Source organism: Ochotona curzoniae, unplaced genomic scaffold (assembly GCF_017591425.1).
Source record: "Ochotona curzoniae isolate NIBS_2020 unplaced genomic scaffold, NIBS_Ocur_1.0 scaffold_1852, whole genome shotgun sequence".
In the NCBI taxonomy this organism is placed as follows: domain Eukaryota; kingdom Metazoa; phylum Chordata; class Mammalia; order Lagomorpha; family Ochotonidae; genus Ochotona; species Ochotona curzoniae.
In genome coordinates, this window is record NW_024467087.1 from 3,688,423 (window position 1) to 3,710,094 (window position 21,672).

The following is a 21,672-nucleotide window of genomic DNA, read 5'->3' on the forward strand; positions in this document are numbered from 1 at the left end:
AGTCCTTAGAAATGGAAGTAAAAGATAAATATAACTACAGCAAAAAGTGGAGTTGAAAGTAATTATGTTAACTAAGCACAATATAGGTGACAACCCTATGTGAGTTCCTGCACACAACTGCCCTTCCTTAAAGCATTGCACTTCATGGGCCAGGTCATATCAGCAATCCCAATAAATGCCTTGCGAGTTTGAAGAAATATGGAATGAGGCCTCCTAGAATAACATTCACATTCATTTTATGATGGATTTACATTATTCTTAAAAGGGGATGTGGGGGTGCTGGTACTGCGGCATGCAGATTAACCTGTGGCCTGCAATACGACTTTCTCACATGGGAGCCAGTTCGAGTCTCAAATGCTCTGCTTCTGATCTAGCATTCTGTGAATGCTTCTGCCCTCGCATCTGTGTCTGGGAAGAAGTTCCTGGCACTTGGCTTCACCCTGGCCCAGTCCCATTTGTTGCAGTCATTTGAAACAACAGATGGAGGACCAATTTTTCTCTCCTCCCTGGCTTTCTCTCTGTAATTCTGCCTTTGAAATAAAATCAAACTTTTAAAATGGTGGGAAGTGTGTGGAAAGACGAGACTATGTCATGATATGCAGTTAAGATGTTTCTCTCTGTTCACCAGTGCATCTCTCCACAAAACCAAAATTCCTTCTTTTCTGGATTAACTTCAATAATGTTTGAAGTTACCAGATTATTAATGGCTAAATATAATGAACTTAAAGTCTTAATTTGCTTACCACTGTTACATATTTGCATACATTCGATGTATTATTTGCATATTTATTCTCTTATTTTTAGCTATTATGTGGAAGATAGATTGACAACGAGGAGCAATACTTCAAAACTCTTGATAATGAAAAAAGTAAACTGTTTTTCTTGCTTTATTTATTTTGGGCTTCTATTTTCAGCCCCATTCCCTGAAAGAGAGAGAGTCCATAATTGGAGAACTTCTGCAGAACTGGAGCAATTTATGGGAAACAGGTAAAACTTCTTATTTTCCGGGGTAGGAATGTTGGCAGATTGGTTCTACCAGTTAAGCCCTCTTGCAGTTTCATAGTTGTGGAAAACTGGTAGTTTCGTATTGTTGCATCACAAGTAGCTTCAGGCTTTCCTCCTGCTTCACTCCTAGGTTGTTTCAGTTGCTACCAAAAAGGAAGGAACTTTTTTCTATTTTTCTTCCTTATATCACGTATCCATGTGTAGTATATGTCTACTTCATGTGGTATATTCCCTTCTCCTTCACAAGGATTTATGGGACAGAAATTCTGACTGCTCTAGATACACATGATCTAAAAGTGACATCACTGAAGATTTTTGCACATTCAATTGAAAATCTATTTCTGGAAAAGTGTATCAGTGAACTCGGGAGGGAGGAAAGGCCTAGAGAGAGAAGGAGGCTAGAGAGAGAAGGAGGCTAAAAGGGAAACAGAGAAAGAGAGTTAGAGGAGAAAGTTTTCTTGAATAGGTAGAGAATCTTGTTTGATAGTGAGGTAGTCCAGAATAGTTTTTAGGAACATTTACCTCCCTAGAGGATAGATGGAAAAAGCTGATATGAATGATGTAATCACCTCAAGTATAGTTATTATATGGTTACTAATCAGAAATTTTAACTGTTGAGCATTGCTTCTGGACTTGGTCGTAGCTGTTGAAACTGTTTTGTTGAAAGTCGGTTCTATTTGCAACAACCCACTTCAATTCCTTTCCTAATAGTCTGAGGAATGTTTCAGATTTACGACTCTAAATAACAGCCTTTGCAGTCAATTCTTCCCCTATCAAAGATACTTAAGGGCAGCAGCACATACAACATTTGAGAGAAAAAGTACGTGAGAGTGTTTCTCATGACAGAGAAAGTCAACAAGACTGTGTGTTTAGAGGAATTCTTTTGTCTTTCATATAAATAATCTCATAAAGATGTTAAACCATGCATGAGAATTATCATAGCTATAGTCTTTCTTATGTAGACCAAAACCATAAGAAAATGAAAGCTTTTACCAACAGTGGGGTTCCTGGGTGAGGGAAGGTGACCCTTAACTCAAAAAGATAAGTGAGCCCTTCAGTCCAGAGAACTGGATCTCTGTGAGTAATTTCCTTTTTATCTTTATTCCCAGGTCTGTAGAAACCCCAAAAGTAAGTATTACCATGCAATTCCTTAACTGCCCATTAAGTACTAATCAAAAGATTATTAGTGGTGAAAGCAGCCATAGAGACTTTGTATCCATAAAAAATTTGCAATCACAGAACAAATGCTTAAGTCACAGAGGGCACAAATGCATTTATTGAAGATTTGTTATTTCTAATAACTGTGTGAGATGAAAGCTTGACACTTTGTTTTAATATATTAAAGGAAAAAAAAGAGAGAGATGAAGGAAACTCCAACTTAAGCATCTCTCCCTGAGTTTCTCACGCCCCATCATGAATAAATGAACTAGAAGTATGCTTTCAATACCTCTTCTCCCTGTTTGTAATAATTAAGCATCATAGCTTTCATTATTCTCAATAATGAATGGTTTGTTTCAATAATTATTGGTTTGTTCTCCTTTCTCATTTTTATGTTCTTTCCTATCTTTTTTCTTCTGCAAATTCAACTGTTGGGGACCCATTCGACAAAATGGAAATGTGTTAAAAGCAAGATTTTCGTCAAGAGCTGAGATAAGCTACAGTTCACAGAAGGAAACAGACATCTTTTCAATTTGAGCTGATCTCTCTGTCTTACAATTGAGCAGTCATCTCTTAATTTGGGTGTTTCCTGTCAAGAGACACAGGAAATTATTTATCCTCTTTCAATATTTGTACATTTTTTCCCTTCTTTTTCGGGATTTGAGGTAGTTTTGTAAGGAAGGAACTTGGTGGTGTCAGATGTGTGAAGGTGTTGGGAACATTGGGTTATTGCTTTTCTCTTAACAATTTTTTTTTTTTTTATTGGAAAGGTGGATATACAGAGAGGAGAGACAGAGAGGAAGATCTTCTGTCCGATGATTCACTCCCCAAGTGAGCTCAACGGCCGATGCTGTGCCAATCCAAAGCCAGGAGCCTCTTCCGGGTCTCCCACGCGGGTGCAGGTTCCCAAAGCTCTGGGCTGTCCTCGACTGCTTTCCCAGGCCACAGGCAGGGAGCTGGAAGGGAAGTGGGGCTGCTGGGATAGAACTGGCGCCCATATGGGATCCCGGGCATGCAAGGCGAGGACCTTAACTACTTGCGCCACCGCGCTGGGCCCCAACAATTTTGTTAAGGGTAGTTTTTTGGGGGTGATATATTATCCATGGCTAAATTAGAATAACTTGAAAAGGGTTATAGAGGATCAAGATATTTCTTAAATGCAAAAGAAGAACAACAGGAAGAAGCTTATTCTCTGGCATATGAGAACTTATCCAAGGGAAACTTCCCTCCTTCGTGAAAGCTGGAGGGCAAGAAAATAGGCACTATTAAAGCATTGTTATAAATATGATGGATGCCATGAATGTGTGGCTGGGAGGATTGGACAGGTTCATGAAAAGCTACGTAGCTATAGGATAAATTGGATGGAGAATCATGTGTGTGCAGTGCCTCACTTAGGTAGGTGCCAATCATATATATTATATTGTGAGGTGCACCTTTCTGAGTAAGGTAATGCTTGACAAGTTCAACATATTTCCTGCTGAATTCCCTAATGAAAATGTGTCCTAAAGAAGATAAGCCTCTATATTAAGGAACTGTGGCTAAAGAGAAACAGGTTTAAACTGGAGAAAATACACCCTTCTGATTCTGGTAAGTAAACCTTTGTCATTTAAACACTGTTGACATCATATCAATTGTTCCATCTGTGCCTGATGTTTCAATTACAGTGGGTTAATGGGACAAGCTAAATCTCCTGCCTTCAATAATATGCAAATTGGCACAGATGGACAACAGCAAAAAATTAATAGAATCTGAACTATGTTTCAAGTACTGTTGAGAACTGGGAAGTAATACAAAGAGGAGGTTTGGAAATTCCAAGTGTGGTGACTAGAAAGGGCTCATGTGAAAATGGAATATTTATTTTTTAAAAAAAAAAAAACCCTTATATTAGCCAAGGGACAAAATAAATCTGCAGTTTTTCAACTTTTTAACACTTTTCTCCTTCCTAAGCAGTGACAACACATCTCTGTTTCTCCTGCTAATCTTTTCTTACTGTCCATATCCATAACTTCCATCTTGTTCCAGAGGATTTTGTGATGCAAATTCTGGCAAATAATGAGGTATTTTGGTTTGTGAAATGAAGAGAAAATGTGAGTACACAACATATACAGCAGGCTGGCAAACTGTAAGATATTCAAAATGCAGACCAATAGAGAGGGGGAAGATAAAAGTAACTGGTGCTCAGCTGCTTAAGGCAGAGAGGTTTTCTGCTTCCTGGAAGGTTTCTAAAACACAGCAATAAGAAATTGGAAACAATTAAAATTATGTTTTAATTGACACTAATGACCTTTGGCCATGAGGAATAAAAATCAAAGACTGAACACTTAGGAGTTAGATAGAGGCTGCATGCAGATATGTCTAAAAGTGAAGTTCAATGTAAATCACATATATGGCTATTATGGATTTATGTGTTTAATATTATTTTAGCACAGTTTCTGAGACTGCATACTTTATTTTTGCTTAATTTTTTTTTCAACTCATAGTTTTAAAGGGCAAGAACATGCTGCCTGCATCGATTTCTGGTGAAATTTTAATGTAAGATAGCATCCCAAAATTTTGTGAGGTAAGGAGATCACAGATGATCAGAGAAGCCAGACATTGGATCACGGAAGGTAAATATCATTTCTAACATAACTACCTGCTTACAGAGTAATAATGCAGTCCTCCAAGATATAACCCAGTCACCCAAAGTGAAGGGTGACCTAATCCCATCTAACTAGGCTCTACCATCTCTTGAGGCTGACACATTGGTAGCTAAACATCCACCGCATGGACGTTTGGAGGCCACAGCTATCGCTAATGTTGTAGTTCTGCATTGCTAGAAGACAGGATATAGAAGGGCCCAGCACAAGATAGCATAGGAGTTGGAGAAGAAGGAAGTATGAATTGGACAGATATACGGCAATGAGTCTGAGAAGATCTACGTTATCAATACTAGATTGGAGCCTTTCCTAATATCAATTAATACTATTTTATCTGACATGAAAAATGGAGAAGAAAGTGATGTTTCTCATTTTGAATAAATTACATTCATAAGGTAAGTATAGGACTTTGAGGCATTTCATTGGAAATAAGAGGTGGGGACTAATGATGCTGAGGAAAGTTAAAGTACTACTAGAAAAATATGGAATTTATTCTATCTATAGTATATAATATATAATTTTCCTAATAAGGAAGATTTCTAGACTTTTGGGCATTAACATTATTTCCTAAAACCTAGTATTCAGCATTGCATTAAAAAAAAAACCTATAAACCTGATACAAGACTTCACAAATTTACCCTTATATATTCAAAAATAGCTTTCAGCATTGTTGATTAAACCCCCCCACACACATACACACACAAAGCACTTCAATTTAAACCTTGAAACTGTTTTGCTTGAGTATCTAAGAACTTCGGGTATTTTTGTATGTGAGTATATATATTTATATATGTATATCATATATATGTACATATTTATGTATATATACTTACATTATAACATGTTTTAGAGTTTCAAACTGTGCACATATGTGTATATAGTTTTAAATTTCAATTTATGCACAATAGTAATTTTGGGGGAAAAATTTCTGTGAGTTGAAATGAATGTGAAGTTTATACAAAATTAACAAGAAAAAAATGCCTTAAGAATAAAATTTCCCTTAACCCACAGACTCCAGGATCAGGTCAACATACTTGTTTCCCTGTATTTTGTTGTGCAATAATCAGTATTTACATGGAAACACAGTCATCTAGTCACATGTGTCACAGATGACAAATGCAAAAACATGCTCAAAGCAACAATTCTCTAGCTAAATATTCAGGAATTCCAGGCATAAACACAAGTATTTCGGAACCCTAAGATTCAGGTTTACACCTTTGTTGTGGATCACTCCTGATAAAGAATATGGGCTTCTTTTTACTCCAAACTTGGGGTGGGGAAGAGATTTCTATTTTATAACTTAGGAATAAGTAATTATTTTCCTTCTTTTTATTTCATGCCCTTGAAAGTTTTCACTAATTTTTAAGTTAAGGAAGTAGCCAATGTAGAATGCCTTAGATCTCTGAGTGATCATTTTGGGATTGAGTGATGGAGTATATTTTCTTTTTAACTATCCAATTTAGCGACTTTAAACTGCCCATTGATGTTTTATTACAATAATGGAGAAAGAAGCAGGCAAAGTTACTTCTTTGATTATCAAGAGAATGCAGACAAGTCTTAATGTTTCTCAGTTCTGAACACCACCGTGTAACACCTGTAACACAGGAGGGGCTAGCACGAACCAGGGAGGGATGTAGAAGGACAGTGGGTTTGATGTCGCAAAGGCCATGTGAACAAATGTTAGCAGACACAGCCTGAAAAGTGGTCATTTCAAAAGGGCTCAGGCAGGTGTTCAGGTAGGACTTCCATCTGTAAGTTGTGTGTGGGATGGTCTACTGCAGAGAAAGCTGATCATACATAATTAAACATGATTGGTGCCTCTGCAAACAGACTAACATATAACATGCATGACAGAGATGATCGACGTGTTTTGTTGCACACAAATGGAAGTTCTCCCAAGAAAGCAGTATTGTCTCTCTACTTCCTGGTGCTAGCCTCCTGCAAGGGAATTCTCCTAGGTACTTGTTCAGACACGAATTCTAAGTGGTAGTCTTAAAGAAGAAAACTGCTACCTAATGAAACAAAGATGTGTGCGGCTCCTTCTGTGATTCATATCCCCTTTCTGAAGTTGCCTGGTGGAAAAGTAATCAAGACTCGCATTGTGGTAGTGATGGTCCCCTTTGGCTGTGGAGTATTTTCCCCTTTTATAGATACTTTTTCTTGATCCGTTCTCCAAATTCTTTAACCTGCTCTTCCCTATATCTTCCTCTCAGTGTTTTTAAAGCTGTTATTGGAGACGCACTCAATTCTTCCCTGCTTCTCAGCTCATTACCCCTGATAAAGTTCGGATTTTCTGACTTTTTTTTTTTTTTAAGTATTTAAACACTTTCTTTCCTCAAAATCCTCAAAGATCTTACTTTTCAAAATGCATGTAAATCCATATTGTCTATCAATTTACTAAAAGTTTTGCATAATTCTTAGGAAATTTTTCTCATTGACAAAATGTTATTTTGTTGTTTTTTAGACACAAATTTTACCTTTTACTTCTTTGTGTGGTACAAAAAAAAGATAAGTTAAAACATTTCTCCTGTATTTCTGAATAGAAATTTAAGAAGGGTTTGGTATGGTATTTTGTCTGCATTAATAATTTACATGTATTGCCATATTTCAATCTTTTCTAGAATTTTACTTAGGAAAAAGGTTAAAATTGCTTTTTATTTGTTATTATTGTGACCATTCTATGTGTGTCTAGTATTCACAGTGCTATTTTGTGGTTAGATTGTGTGTGTGTGTGTGTGTGTGTGTGTGTGTGTGTTCTGCCTTATTTTTTGCTGTGTGTTCTAGAGCACACTAAGTGTTTTGGAATATTTTAATGTACTTATTTACCATTCACAGTTTTCTATAATAAGGTATCTACTGAGACTTTTTCCCATTTTAGTGAGTTATAGGATTTCTATTATGCAATTCTTAATTTGTTATACATTCTAATTATAATGTATGGTTTCAGAAAAGTAATTTGTGTATATTTATCTAAGTTACTTAATTTTATTAACTATGTATTTTATAGAACAGATATTTTCAGTATCAATGGTGACATGTCGTGTGTGGTACTCTACTCCAGGAAGTGACAATCATTAATTATTGTGTATGATTGAAACCCCTGGAAGGAGTAACATTCTACACAAGAAACATAGCATGGCACCATGGGGAATTCATGCATTCACATATATGCAAATGGTTTGGCTAGAGTACAGGTATACCACAACACATATTTATATGCCAGTCATGTTGGTCTACTTCCGGGAGCGCCATTATGTAAATTCCACAGGGTAAATATTGTTTGTCGTTTTATTATGTATCAAACACATTGTTGCATTTACAGTAACATTACTTTTACAAAACCTATTCTTTGTATTATTTTCAGACCTTTTTGTTGAAATTTCCCAAATTTCCTCCTTCTGTTGTTTTTTATTTCCTTACATACATAAAGTGAACAAATTTCGTATATTTCATGATACACATTTATGTGCAATTGCCTCCCACTCCATACCTTTTCCCACATATTCGTCTTTCTCTAGCTACCCCTCTGACCCTAATTTTTGTGATAACATATTTATATTTGTTTTGTTTTGCAATCATAGACTTAACACTCCATTAGGTAAAGGTATCAACACACAGCACATCCTCTACTGCTTTCCCAGGCCACAGGCAGATTGCTGGATAGCAAGCGGAGAAACTGGGACATGATTCAAAGCCCATATGCGATTCTGGTGCTTGCAAGGTACAGACTTTAACCACTAGGCTACTGCTTCAGGTCCAAGGATTGTATTTTAAACTTGAGAAAATTATGTTTAAATTTTTCTCTCTATCATTATATACATGTCTGAAGATACATTTCATAACTTTTTTCATTAGATTATTTATGTATTGGTACAAAATATACAGGGCTTCTCTTGACAGGTTTCTGGTTTCTGCTGTCTAATTTTCTCCTGTGTATCTTTACATTCCTTGGAATTTTTGCCGAAATCTGGGCATTTCAGTGCATAAGTGGTAGAAACAAAAAAAAAAAAAAAAAAAAAGACCCCCCCCATGGTTGTTTATTGTGGTTATCTCTTTTTAACTTGTTTATTGAATTGCAATGAGTGTAGTGAGGTGTTAATGTGAAGCGTGATGCGTCTTAAGGCTTTCCTGCTGGGCCCTGTCTTTCTACAGACGGCTTTCTGAGAACATCTCTTGTTCTGCTTCTTCTGGTCTTTGTCAAGCTGCAAGCCTCTTGATGTATTGCACAAACCCTTTCGAGTCTCTAATTCTGAGTGATTGTTATATAGATTTCAATCCAAATAATCGGGGTGCCTCTGCACAGGTATCTATTGAGAAGCATCTTTGAGTTTTATCCTATTACTAAGACTTTTCTTAATAGACTTATCTCTTTCCTTGGTTCTCTGTGGAAAACAAACTGGTGTATATTTGAGTTTAATGCTCTCAGGAAGTCAAAGTGTCACTTTAATTACGGACCACTAAAAATCTACATTATTTGGGGGTATGCATTGTTCCTGGCCTTTCTGATGGCCTATTAAAAACAATGTCATATTTTAGGGGGGAAAGCATTAATGTCCTCTGTTATTTAGGTAAACATTTCTCCCTGGGGAAAATCTTAGAAAAATTCATCAGAGACTGATATTAAGAGCAGAGGTTGTGGGCAGCAACAAAGAGTCCAGCCCCCTATTGTCAACAGTTTCATTGGGAATCCGTTTTCCATACGTCCAGTGTCAAGATACACTTAAATAGCAGAATGATCTACTTATGACAGTTTTTGGAGGATTATACAATTTAAATAATGGAAGTGTAGCCAGTAGAAGGAGGGATCTGGGGAGGGAGGAAATGAAATCCCACAGCCTATGGAACTATATCATAAAATGATAAATAAATAAATAAATATGTTTTAAACATGGAAGACTTTTTTTAAAAAAGAACGGACAATTGGAAGGAATTAGATGGGCTAGTAAGTTGTTAAGGTCACTGTCCCTTGTGAAATTTACCTTTGAAAATATACAACATTGCTTCTCCCTCCATTTTGTCTCTTTGCAAATTTCTGCTGGTTTCTGATTTTACCATAGTAAAGAACAGCAACTGGGGGGTTAGGCGAAGCCCCTTTTGGAATATGAATTCCACTTCCCTGAGTTCCAAATTTATCAGAAACTAGAAAAAATCGGAAAGTTCCATTGAAGGAATGCAAATGGAACTATTTGAAAGCTGGCTTTGAGTAGATCAAAGTGCAACCTGACATTTTAGCTTATCATGAAAATGGGAGTGTGGTATTTTGTTTTAAACAATCTTAGCAGTGTTAGAATTCCAGGCTGAGATGGTTAACTGTTGTTCTGCTTCCCGCCTTTCCCCTGTTTCAAAATTGCGCTTAAGATAGCACTTCCACCACTTGTCAGGTCTTTCCTCTTGTAGCCTCCCTCTTGTTGGCACGGCAGGCTTTTCATAAATGTTACCATGCTCTCTGAAGTTCTGCACATGAAAATCCGTCTTTCGACTAGGACAAGAATGGAAGTTGCCTTCATGTTTCCACATGAAATTTCCCTTAACATTAGGACCACACTGCTTATCCTGGCAGTCAGCCTCACATCTCACCTCGTGTCTGAACTTCTGACTCTGAGAGTTGAATGCAAACTGAAGCAGTTTGTGACCTCTCCCCACACATACACTTACTGTGTAGTCTTTGACACATTAAACTGGATGTGGTATCAATGAGAAATGCTGGAGGCTGGTAGTCCGAGGATGCACTATTCTTATTTTTGACTGTAAACTAGGATAAATCTCTTTTGTAAAGTAGGGTCCACTTAAGTCTCCAATCTCTAGCTTCTGGTATACATCCACCAGATTTGGGTACTTATATTTTGGTACCCTAGATACCAATTTCCTCAACCCCTCGATGAGATACACATGGCATACAACACATATAAGAGTAGAAAAAATACCACTGCATATTCTAAGCAAACTTCTTCCAGAGAAATTTCCTAAAACCCCAAAAGACAAAAAACTTAGAGCACATTCTAAGATTCTAGTTACATTTTTTCATTTTATAAATAGCTATTGATGATAAAAATCAGTTTTTACAATTTCAGATCTGAGGAAAGAAAACAATTCCACCATTCTCCTATATCCTGCATCCACTGATTTTATTCCTGTTCTTTAATTTTAGGATATCACATACTTTATTCTGTGTTTTAGCATTTGAAGTAAGTAAAAATCATAGGAGGTACAGACTCGTATATTGATGTTATGTGAAGGGCAGGTAAGACAGAGTTCATTTACTGCTTAATTCATGGCATTGGAGACTGCAGATGCTTTTTAATGTTTGATAGACAGTAGTAGCAGAGAAGGCTCAGGATAAGGGTAAGGATTTCCGCAGTAACCAGCAGAACATAACAGGACTGTTCATTGTTTCTCAGTTCTTTGAAAACTGTCTTATGAAAGCTCCAGCCTGTGAGTGGATCGTACTCAGGGAGCAAAGCGTGCAGAATGGGTGATCTTGAAGTCATTTTTGTAAATGCCAGTGACCACTCTCAGTTCGTAATGGTCATTTTCAAGGTAAGTAGTTGGATATTTAGGCAGACATACAATCATTACAGATTGTGTATGTGATACTTTACTGCAGAGAATGACAATCATGTGCAATTTAAAGTGATTGACGCTTCTGTTAGTGAAGTAATGCATGACATTTGCTCCATACATTATGACAATTTGGGTGCTTTTGGGTTACTTATTTATGTTCAGGGGATGCTTCCCTTAGAATTACAGTATTCTATACTCACAAACCCTCCTCAAGTAATCTTCTAAGGCAGCACTTAGGAATACAATCTTTTCAGCGAAAAAGCATTCCATTGAGTTCTTTTGCAATCATAGCTGCTTTTCTCACCACCCTCATATGGACCTACCCTCAGATAATCCTCTAAGGCAAGACCTCGCAATGCAGTATCTTGAGGGGAAAGCATTCCATTAGTTCTTTTTTTTTTTCTTATAATTGATGAAATAGAACTGAAACAATGTTTTTCTTACCACAATACAGTTATCTTTTGTTTCGTTTTGTTCTTTTCCAGAAATTTCTTTTCTATCCCAAAGACAAAAGTGAACCTACTCATTCTTTCACAAAAATATTTGAAACTGATGCAGATAATGTATATATTAGAATTTCGCATGTCAGTCAGAAGCTTATATAATTTGATACAGGCTTTTGCATTTACTTTTTAATTTTTTTCTCTTTAGTATTTATGATGGTCTCTTCTTTATTCAGTGACCACAAGAGAGGGATAGAAACAGGGAGACAGTACTCAACAAGGGAACCAGTTGTAGGTAAAGAGCATCTGTTTTTCTTATTATTTAGTGGTTAAAATAAGGCTAATCTTGGGGCCAGGGTTGTGGCACAATGTGTGGGATAGGCTGCTCACAAAAGCATTGACATTTCATGTGGCTCCTGGTTGCACTGCTTCTTATTCAACGTTGTGCTAATGTGGCTGCAAGGGCAGCAAAGGATGGCCTAGGTGGCTGGGGCCCTGTACCCAGAGGTGAAGACCTAGATGAAGCTCTTGGCTCTTTGCTTTGCTTAGCCATAGGTTTTGCAATTGTTTGGGGAATGAACCAGCAATACAGGATCTCTCTCGTTTCTCTCTCTCTCTCTCTCTCTCTCTCTCGCAATTGTTTGGGGAATGAACCAGCAATGCAGGATCTCTCGTTCTCTCTCTCTGTGTCTCTGCTTTTTCCTTTCTGTAACTCTGCCTTTCAAATAAACACTCTTTTTATAAAGGTAAAATTTATTTATTTGAAAAGCAGAACTACAGAGAGATACATATTACACACTAGTTCGTTTCTCAAATAATAAAAAGTAAAGCTACTCTATATCTAAGGGATCTTCAAAAAGTTTATGGAAAATGGGAATCAAAACAGCCAGGGCAGGTCCAAGCTGAAGCCAGGAGCCAAGAATTGCACCTGGGTCTCTAATGTGGGTGGCAGAGGCCCAAGAACTTGGAATGTCTTCCATTGCTCTACCAGGTATATTAATAAGGAAGTACATGAGAAGCAAAGCAGGCAGGATTCAATCCAATATGGGATGTGGGTATCACAAGCAGTGGGATAACTCATTGTGACACAACACTGGCTCCTTTAGCTCTTTATTTATATACAACTTTTGTAAGGACATATTATCATCATGATTTTCTTTACCTGTCAATCATGGCTTTTAGATCCTTTAAGTTATTTATAATGGATGCACTAAATCACTTGCATATTAGCACAATTTCTTGGACTTATCATGTGTGGTTTCCATTATTCATTTTTTCTCTGCTTAAGTATACATTTTTTCTTTACTTTGTGTGTCTTGATTTCCTGGTTACAAAGTGGACATTTTATATCACATATTGCTCAAAAACTGAAAACCCATTCTCCCTTTCAGGATGTTTGCTTTACTGTTTTCTTTGACTGCTTCTTTTTCTGTTGGATAACATTGCAGGAAGGTGCTAGTGAAATGTTTTTGCCTGCAACATGCAAGCCCACAGGTTATTCTCTCAGAAGGCAAAGCCTGTGCGCATGTAAAGCCATTGTGAGATGAAAGCGATTTTGGTAGAATGTTCTTTTGCTATTCCTCTGCCCCAAATCTATATCTATTGATGTCACCATCAGTTCTTTGATGACTAATTGAAGGTGGATTATTCTTGGGTTTAAAAAATGCAATGACTAAATATTACTCTCCTGGTTTTTCCATGTAGTTGAGCATTTTGGTATAGTTTTTGAGGCAATTATTTAACAAGTGATGCCACACCAGGAAGAATCCCAAGCTCTATATTATCTTATCATTTTGCAAGGTAAATTAGCCCATTATACCTTGATGCTTTCACAAAGTCAGCACTCATTTACCAGTAAACTCTAAATAGTTTTCTGGGCTGTCATTAAATTTAATCTTTAACACACTGTTAGAAACCAGGTCCTATTACGTGGAGGAACTGATAATGATTTTTTTTTTTAAGTGCTACCTCTAGGGCTAGAGATTCTCATTCCTTGGTTGGGATGGGAGGAATGTCTGGTTTCACAATGACGCTCTGAACTTTCTGGGCAAGTTACTGCATTGTGAAAGTAGATAAAGGATCTTCTAAAAGCTCTCAGAAAATATGTACTGTGAGAAAGCTATGCACTCTCATTTTACAACTTCTTTGAAGTACTCTCCTAGTACGTCCTCCTACATTTACCTCTGCAACTTAGGCAGGCTAGTCAAGTATTGCACTAATGAAAGCCGAGTTTGAATTCTGTGTTCTCAGGCTGTTGAATTAAAGTAGAACCTTTTGTCTTATAAAGGAATAGTGCCCTGACCTCTCACTACATGTAACTAATATTTAGCATCGGCCTCACAAGGCTAACGATGGGATTAAAAATCCCCCAATACAGAAGCTATTGCCTGCCAGCTAGTGGGGACAAGGAACGTCATCGGGTAGATACATAGTTCTCAATCTGATACTTCTGTTTCTGATATTTACTCAAGGTGTGTTTGTTTCTGGTTTTGGTGTCCCGTTATCATGTTTTTCAAATCAATCCAAAAAGTTATCAAAATGTTGCTCTTGTAAAAGTATGTCAGCATGCTTTAAGCCATCTTGTTCTTGAGAAAATTTCAGGGAAAAAAAGGAGCAAAAGAGAATAGAATATAGTGTATCTAGGTCTCAATAATCTGTTTTGCTGACATTCAAAAAGCGAAAGGGTTGGGGCTTGGTGAAAAAAAAATGAATGGGCTGTTTTACTTTGGGGTTAGAAAAGGAAAGCATGTTTGTTTTCACATCCAAAAAAAAGCTCTGCTTATTTTTCAAATTTTATATGTCATGTTTTTTTATAAATCATTTGTGATTTAAACATTAAAGTACATATAAAAGAATATAGATATTTGGATGGCAACGTAAAAGGAGAATACTGAATTAATTCTTGGATCTGGGGAAGGAAAATCACTGTTAATGTACCTAAGCAATGGCAAAAATGATGAGACATGTGATGTTTCTGAAATATGCAAGGGAATCTAGGAGAAAGGCTTAATGAAGCTTAGCTTCTGTAACTTCACCGAGAATGCCTAACATATGAGAGGAGAGCACCTAGGAAGAATACATAAAGAGCACTAGGGTACGTGTTGCATATAAGTTCTTTGGAGCAGTTAGAGTGGCCACACACAGGCTGAAAACAGTGAGAGGCTGTAGAAAGTTACAAGACTGTGTATTTAGGTAGGACTGCCATCCACAGACTGTGCATTGCCCTGCTCAAGAAAGTGGCAATCGTGTATAAGTAAACGTGATTGACGCGTCTATGAGTAGAGTAATGCGTGAAATGTACAACAAATGCCATGTGACATTGAGTGCATGCGGATAGAGGCAGGGGCTTTGTTGAATGCAAAGCAAGTGCCTTCCTTAGAGTGCAGGTATTCTGTCTGCATGCACACCTTACCCACCTTGCTTGCATATATGCAAACAGACAGAAGTTTTATTTCACCTGTGTATGTAGCAGGAAATTCTGTGAAATTAATGGCAAGCATAATTTTGAATTTAGACAGATGGAGCCTTTTTCCAGAACTGCCTTAAAAATTGATGAAATGAAACATTTATCAGATTTCCAGTTACTCATATTCTTGCTGCATTTTCTTCTATTTTGTTTATGTAATAACCATTATAAAATTTCTATAGATTTTTGACATTATAGTTCTGATTTGTATTTTTATATTCAGTGGGTATTTGCCATTCAAATGTCTTACTAGAGTTTGACATGGAACACATGTAGGTTCCTTGGCTGCTGTGAAAGTATTTATATTTTGGGATAATATTACTCAAAAATGATGATTTTTCATGGGCACACATTTTGGAGTCTATTCTTCCATCATTTTGTGTCATGCTCATTTTCCCCATGCATGTTTTTGAAGAAAGTAATATCATTTTAGATGTTTTATGTGTGGTATGTGTGAAAATTATTTGCAAAATGTGTTTTATGTGTTTTTAATTTTCACATTGACTTACTGGTGGGTTGGTGCAAAGTTGTGCTGTTTATTCTTCAAAGTAAGAATCTACGCAAGTTCTCCTTTATTTCTAGATTATACCACAAAAAATCTCTCCAGGGGTGCTGATCCATCAAAAAAAAAAAACATTATAAATATCCCCAGCTTAATTACTTATTTAGGGGTGTGGAGCTGAATGGATTTGGGGAAAATATCTGTAGATCTTTATGTAAAAAATCAGTAGGGTAAGATGCACCTGTAGTCAGTCCCCACCCCATCTTGTCCCTGACATCATCTGTTTTGATCTTTTTACTTTTTTCTTTTATAGAATATCATATAAATGCAAACATATTATATGTAGATATTGGGTGTGGCGCCACCAGTCACTTAACAAAATGCAGTTGAAGTTTAATGCCATTTTTTTTTCTATATCAAAATTTGTGGGTTTTTTCCCTCGGGTGTTGAAATTTGGGAAGACAGTCCTTACTGAATATGTAAGCAGTCCTTACTGAATATGTAAATCCATGCCTAGCTGAATCATTTGGAAAATGAATGTTTAAATTCATAAGAAACTAGGAACAAAAAAACTTTTCTAAAATCGCTGTACTATCATGCATTTACTTGAATAATGATCAGAAATGAAGTTTCCCAAATCCACATAAGTGCTTTGTAATGACATGTTTGTTTCTTTGTGTGTTTTATGATTGTTTTGTCTTTGTAGGCGTTCATGTGTTTAGTTTTATTTCATTGTGGTTTTAACTAGAATTACCTGATTATCTGCTAGTTCTCAGAGTATTTTTTCATATAGTACCTTATCTGTATTTCTATCTCAGTGAGATATATATGGAGAGATTTTCTTCATTTTTGGGTTTTTTTGTTGTTGTTGTCATTGTTGATGTTGTTTTAGTTTCCAAGGTTTTTTTTTTGTGTGTGTACATCATTTCATAGAAGTGTAATTTACAATTATTTTCTGGCAAACTGCGCTAAATGTATACAAACATTTTGTCTTGTATTCTCTGAGCAGCACAATGCAACAAATACTTATGTAGTATTTTTTTAAAGATTTATTTATTTTATTGCAAAGTCATATATATATATATATATATAGAGAGAGAGAGAGAGAGAGAGAGCAGGAGGAGAAGCAGAGAGGAAGATCCTCCATTTAGTGATTCACTCCCCTAGTGATACAGTAGCCAGAGCTGTGCCAATCCAAAGCCAGGAGCCAGGAGCTCCTCTGGGTCCCCCAAGTGGGTGCAGGGTCCCAAGGATTTGGGCTGTCCTCAACTGCTCTCCTGGGCCACATGCAGGGAGCTGGCTGGGAAGCAAGGCTGACAGGATTAGAACCTGTGCCCCTATGGGATCCCAGTGCATTCAAGGTGAGGACTTTAGCCACTAGGCCACCATGCTGGGCCCTTTATGTTGATTTGTAAGTAATCTATAGTGTAGAGATGGTCTAGCATATACAGCATGGTGTGTGTATGGTATGTGAAAATACTGCCACATTTTGGCATATTGAGCCTTTGTGGATTTGTAATAATCACTGGGGAGTTTGGAAATAAATCCTCTACAACATATTGAAGGATGAATGTACTTAAACCCTGTTAGTTTACTGGACTGAGTATCTTTTTAGTCAGATAAATATTTGAAGCTGGGATTAGTTCCATTTTCTGTGACTACATTTTTATGTAGGTTAAAACTAGAAAATCATTTTAGTTGTTGGCTGGCAATTATGCAATAGCACTTTGAGTCTCAGTAAGTAAGAAAGGCTCGGTTTTCCTGGTTTGCTAGACAGGAAGGCCTACCTCCAACCCGGCCCATTTTCCTTTCATATTGTGTAGTAGTAGCTACAGATATGTTACCGAAACCACATAGTCTCAGGACTTGTGCATATAATAGGGGGTGAAGACACACCCAAAGTTTTTGTTAGTTTCATCTTTTGTTTTTTCCTCCTCCCTTTCTCTTCCTGAATAGTTAAATAAATAATCAAGGCCCAGATGTAAATTTAAAGAAAAGTTGAATGGGTGAGTTGAGGAATCTAATGTCAAATTATTTGCATGTCAACAACACAGAAACTATAGACACTAAATACATTTCCTTACTACTCTGTTTTATCTGTCAATATTTTGATTAAGGATAAAATGTGAGAGTATAACTATAAGCAGGAGCCAATTGGATCATGGATGAGTTAGGTGACTATAAACACGCAAGTCATCTAGAGTTCTGAATTATGTGACACTCTTACTATTTTATTAGATGTAGACTTAACTCATTTTTAGGTTCTGGAGGATTTAAGGAAGTCCAGTTCCTGTCCCTGTCGTCCTACAGTCTCCTCATGCTAACGAAACTTGGGCAAGTCTTTACTTCTTCAAATTTCTCAACTTCTTTAGTCACGAGTTTGCAATAACCTGCCTTGCATGCTCTTTAATCAGGAGTTTCTTTTGTTCTTGGAATCTGTTTACCTGCTTTCTTTGGTGTTATCTCAGGTTGTTCAGGTCAGGCAAACGCAAACAGGATGGGCCTGGGGCTCAGAAGGGAAAGTTTGGTTGGAATGCAGTTTTTCTACAACCAGATCTGTGAGAAAAGGCTCAGAAGCAGCTCAGATGCGAGAGGGAGAACACTGCAGCTCAGCCTCCGAGACTGCTTGCTCTTTGCAATTGATCCAGGTAAGTTTTATATTTTAATTTTTTCCTAAAGAAAAGTACAGTCAAAGGGGATTCTGCACTTCACCTGTTGACAGTCCTTGCAGTCTATTTTTATATTCCTGCATGTTTTCTTTGCCTCTTTTAGGGTTTTGTCTTTGAGATATGGGGTTTTAATCGAAGATGCATTTATTTTCACTTGAATATAACCATTGATGCACTTGTTAGGCAGTAAAGACCAGACATATTTATCATGCTGTGCTCTCCGTGATTCAGGCGGCTTTATATGGTTACCTCCTCCGCTCGTGGTCTCACAAGGCTGAAATCAAGGTCCATTTGGGGTTGGGATCAAGTCTAACTCTCAAAAGCTGTGAATGTTTAATTCCTTGAAATGAAGGAATCCTGGAGGTAACCTGAAATTCCTAGCCACGTGGTGCCATGAGGTGCGACCCGGCCGTGTCTACACATGGCAATTCCTAGCCACGTGGTGCCATGCGGTGCGACCTGGCCGTGTCTACACACGGCAATTTACCTTTTCAAAACCTCTGTTATATTTAACTTCTGTATTCTCTTAAAGAGCTTACCTGGTGAGGTGGGATTTACTCAGCATAATTTACCTTTAAGTTAATTCAAATTCTATCACTATAAAGTGATAGACCTTGATTACATCTTTAACACCCTTTTAACTCTTAAGCACAACATAATCCTGGGAGAATTATCCCATCAACTTCACAAATCCTGATAACATTGGGGAGTGGCTATGACATAGGATGTGTGCACGCAAACTTTTGTAAATTTGAAACTATTCTGAGATAAAACATTTAAAACAAAACTACCGGGCCTAGAGGCTAAGGTTAGCCTAGCCTTACTGGTGCCAGGATCCCATACGGGTGCTTGTTCCTGTCCTGGCGGCCACAAACTGGTCCTTTCCATCCAGCTCCCTGCTTGTGGCCTGGGAAGGCATTTTAAGGATGGCCCAAAGCCTTGGGACCCTGCACCGGTGTGGGAGACCTGGAGGAAGTTCTTGACTTTGGATCTGCTCAGCTCCAGCTGTTACCGCCACGTGGGGAGTGGATCATCAGAGGAAAAATTTTCCTCACTGTCTCTCTGCCTCTCTGTATATCTAACTTTCCAATAAAAGACAAATAAATCTTAAAAATAAATAAATAAATAAATAAAAGTAAATAGCTAAGGCCTGGCACTGTTGCTTAGTGGGTAAAGTCCTCGCCTTGCACATGCCTGGGATCCCACATGGGCGCCGGTTCTAATCCCGGTGGTCCCATTTCTCTTCCAGCTCCCTCCTGTGGCCTGGGAAGGCAGTTGAGGACGGTCTAAAGCTTTGGGACCCTGCACCCGCGTGGGAGGCCCGGAAGAGCTCCTGGCTTTGGATCAGCTCAGCTCTAGCCATTGCAGCCACGTGGTGAGTGAATCAGCAGACAGCGGATGTAATTCTCCGTCCTTCCTCCTCTCTATATAGCTGACTTTCCAATAAAAGATAAGTAAATCTTAAAAAATAGATAAATAAGTAAATAGATAGGACGTGGCACTGTTGCTTAGTGGGTAAAGTCCTCGCCTTGCTTATGCCCAGGATCCCGCTTGGGTGCTGGTTCATGTCCCAGTGATTCCATTTCTCTTCCAGCTCCATCTTGTGGCCTGGGAAAGCAGTTAAGGATGACCTAAAGCCTTGGGACCTTGCACCCACGTGGGAGGCCCGGAAGAGGTTTTAGGCTTCTGGCTTTAGATTAGCTCAGCTCTGGCCATTGCAGCCACGTGGTGAGTGAATCAGCAGACAGAGGATGTAATTCTCTGTCTCTCCTCCTCTCTACATATCTATCTTTACAATGAAAAAATTCAAAAAGAAAAACTATGATGTAGCTAGTATACAATTGAGAAGCAATGAATAATATCGCTCTTGTTTCTATTATTTGCTGCTAGCAATAGGGCTGTGTTAGTGGCACATATGGATCAGTACATATATGTGTTATATATGTCCATCTATAAGGAGATATAAAAATGTTTATTCATGAAAGGATTACAAACGAAACATTATCTACGTAGCACTTGTTATTTCAAATGTTTATTGAGAGTATAAATGACATCCTGTTGTTTATTTTTGCTTTAAGACATAGCCTTAACGATGTAATGTTAAAAATTAGTAATTACTTGAATATGTAATGTTAATAATTATGTTATTTGCTAAAAAAAAGTATATGATGAATTAAGAGGATATATTTCTGTTGAAATTCATGATATACTATCACAAATTAAAAGTGAAGGTGAAACTTGAAAAAATATCATTTTATTGTGTTGAAGTTGAACAGATTAACATAGATAAGGAGATATCTGACTGAGGAAAGAGAGAAGAAACAATTATTCTCTCTCAGCATGAAAACATGCAAATTGTGTATCTAGTAAGTGTGGGCATGCTAAGGAAAAGAGAGATGAGAGAGCGAATGCAATGGATATATATTTGCCACAAATCATTCATGTAATGTAGGTACCAGACAACGTGGCTGGGAGCATTTGGAAAGCCTGCTGCTTTTACATTTTGTGCAGTGCTGCACTCCAAAAGGCGCCATTCAGAAACAGTGAACCGTGATTGGCACTTTTTTGAGTGTGGTAATTCACAACATGTACAACCACACATTGTAGCTCCAGAGAAAGGCAGTATGAACACAGATGTACTCATTTTGATCAAATTGCCATCCTTGGAAGAAGCCCGTAAGTATCTGTGTAGAGACCAGACCTAGGAGCTGGTGTCTCCAGGGCACAATTTTCCATCTTGGTTGTGCAATGATTGATGGGTGGAGTACCCCAAGAAGACCTGAGTATCTTGGAATGCTATGCAAGTGGGATCCTGCTCTTGTCCTCTTGCTTGCTCTCCTTCTCAGGAACAAAGGGCATTGCTCTGCCTAGGAACAGAGCTCTCCTCTGTAATAACATCTCTGATTTTATAACAGCAGCAGTGGTTCAGTACCTAGAACATGCTACCGTTGTTCTATACATTGTGAGGGTGTTCATGTGCAATTTGCATTTGTTGAAATACATATTTGTGTGTGTATATCCAATTAGACTAACACCATGATTTCTTTTACATAACCTAAGAGGGGAGGAGTTTCTGGGAATCAGCTTCCCTGTCTCCTTCCTGTTTGGAAAGCAGCAATGCTTCTCTTTTTTTTACCCACATCAGGGGGTTGACTTGATAATCTCCTTTTCAGGAACTTCGATAGCCACCTCAAAAACTAATTTAGATTGATACCAAGAGAAGTGAAAT